The sequence below is a fragment of the Calliphora vicina genome, chromosome 5, assembly GCF_958450345.1.
Source record: "Calliphora vicina chromosome 5, idCalVici1.1, whole genome shotgun sequence".
NCBI lineage: Eukaryota > Metazoa > Arthropoda > Insecta > Diptera > Calliphoridae > Calliphora > Calliphora vicina.
The window spans coordinates 56,714,539-56,717,033 of record NC_088784.1 but is presented as its reverse complement, the minus strand read 5'-3'; positions in this window follow the sequence as shown (position 1 = coordinate 56,717,033).

Below are 2,495 nucleotides of genomic sequence, written 5' to 3'. Positions count from 1 at the left end.
AATAATAATAAGTAATAAGACCAGTGCTACCAACCTTTTTTTTTGGAGAAATCGTCAATTTTTAAAAAAAAAATCGTCAAAATCGTCAAGTTAAAAAGAAAAATATCGTCAAGAAATCGGCAAGACAAAAATACGTTAAAAATACCAAAAACATTTTTTTTATTAACTTTTTAAATATTTCTATTTTATTTACATGTTAATAAAGTTATTATTTACTTAATAAAAAAAAATAATTAATTTAATTTTGGTATTATGTGACTTTACTCTGGTACATTTCTGTGTGACATTTTTTTAATAAGTCATTTTTAATTGCTATATTAAAACACTGAGAATTATTTAACTTAAGATAACCCTTTGAAAACAATATTCCTTGTAATGTTGAAGAATCCAACAAAGCATTTCTGATTTTTGTTTTATTTAAATTTACAATATTTAAAATTCTTTCAAGGTTGGCCGACGAATGTGGTATTGCCATTAAACTCGAAACAAATTGTGTTAAAATTGGGAAGGCTTTTGCATTATTGACTCGCTTTAAAATAGAAATATTTTTCCAATGTTTGGAGTTCGGTGAATTTCATATTATGTAATTCTCGAACTTCATTATCAAGTTCTTTTCCATTTAATAAATTTGGAATAAGTTTGGCCAATTGGAAAATTGAATATTTTTTTTTGTTCAATGGAGTTTAATCCCTCTAAAAGTTTATCGTCAAAATCAAAACGTTTTAAAATTTGTGAAACCAATTCAATATAAAATTGGACGCTGTCTGCCTTTCAATTTGTACATTGCAAAAGGGGACTTACAATATTTTAATTTTAGGAAAAAAAGGTTACCATATGTTTTGCTTTTAAAAAATCGTATTTTTTGTTCGCGGGAAAAGTGAAAAATCGTCAATCGTCATTTTAATAAATTTGATTTAAAAAATCGTCAAAGTTGGCAGCGCTGAATAAGACAGAAATGCAAAGATGATTAAATGCTTTGTGGAACACTTTGCACACTCACTTTGCACAGAGAGCGCAACGACTTTGCAAAGAGAACAAAAACTTTGCAAAAATTAGCTTATTGCAAAGTGAGATTTGCAAAGAATATTGTGGAACAGAAACTCTTATCACTTTGCCAAAAAATAAAATTTGATAAGAGCAAAGTGAAAATTTGATACGTTGTTTGCCCTGCTCATAAACCAAAATATTTTATGTTTATACTAGGGATGCCAAACGGGACTGGGTTTTACAAATCCCGGGATTCGGGATTTTAGAAATGTAAATGTAAATGAATAGTTAAACGTCAAAAACATCAAATTCAACAATAAAAACTATTTATTTCGTTAATATGAATAAGAAAAAATATAAAAAATAAAATAAGAGGATTTTTAGGAAAGCGTACATTGCCCTTACTATGCGACCAATCGTGTAAAAATTGGTAATGAAGTTTAAAAGATATTTGCAATTGACACTGCACAATTTTTGTCGAAAATGTTTGCTCCATCCCTATATTAATATTAAAAATAAAAAGTATTGTTTTATTATATTACAAAAAATGTCCTGTCTGTTAAAAACACGATAGGGCACAAATGAAAGAAGCCAGCTGGCTAAAATTATCCACAAATATAAGGTTTGTTTGGTATTGAAAATGGTCCATGATTTCCCCATAGCCCCATACAATTGTCTCCCGGAATACTGTTTGAGCAGTCATAAATATGATGAATATGCGCCAATCATTAAAAAAAATGTGCACAAAATAAGTTCTAAGTACTCCGAAATTATACTGTAAAGTATTGTGGAAATCGGGCTACATTTGTCCCTAGTCCAAATTGGCTTATAATAATTAATATCGTGATGAAATTGGTCATAAACAAGTTGTATATGAAAATAAACCCTTCTACCAACTTTTGTGAGGTCCAGTCCAAAATATTTTATTGTCAATAATAATTTGTATATAATGATATTAACATAAATTTCGATATAAGTCATTCATTCATAAATGCTAATCAAGTCTCCATTGATGGTGGGTATACAAGATTCGACGAGATTAGAATTATAAGTATGCTGAAATTTAGCTTTCTAGGTATTTTAAAAGCTTGAAAAATCTTCCTGAAAATGTCAAAAATCTTGAAATATTCCGGGATTCGTTAATCCCGAAAAATCCCGGGATTCTTTTTCACAAATCCCGGGATTTTTCGGGATCTCGGGATTTTCGGGATTGGCATCCCTAGTTTATACTTATGTATGTAGATAACTGTTAAGTATTGTCCATGTTAATCAACTTGTAGTATTTATTATTTACGAAACTTTAATCTTATCTTATTTGTAGTGAAACTATAATCTAATTTCACGGAAACAATTATTTTCAAAATCGATTCTCCAGTACAAACTCGGTATGTGTCTGACTAATTAATTTAAATTATAGGAATTTTGATAGCAATGGGATTCACAAAAAATCAGTGATAAGGATTTTGTGGTTAATTTTAATTATTTTATTTATTAAAAAAAATCATACA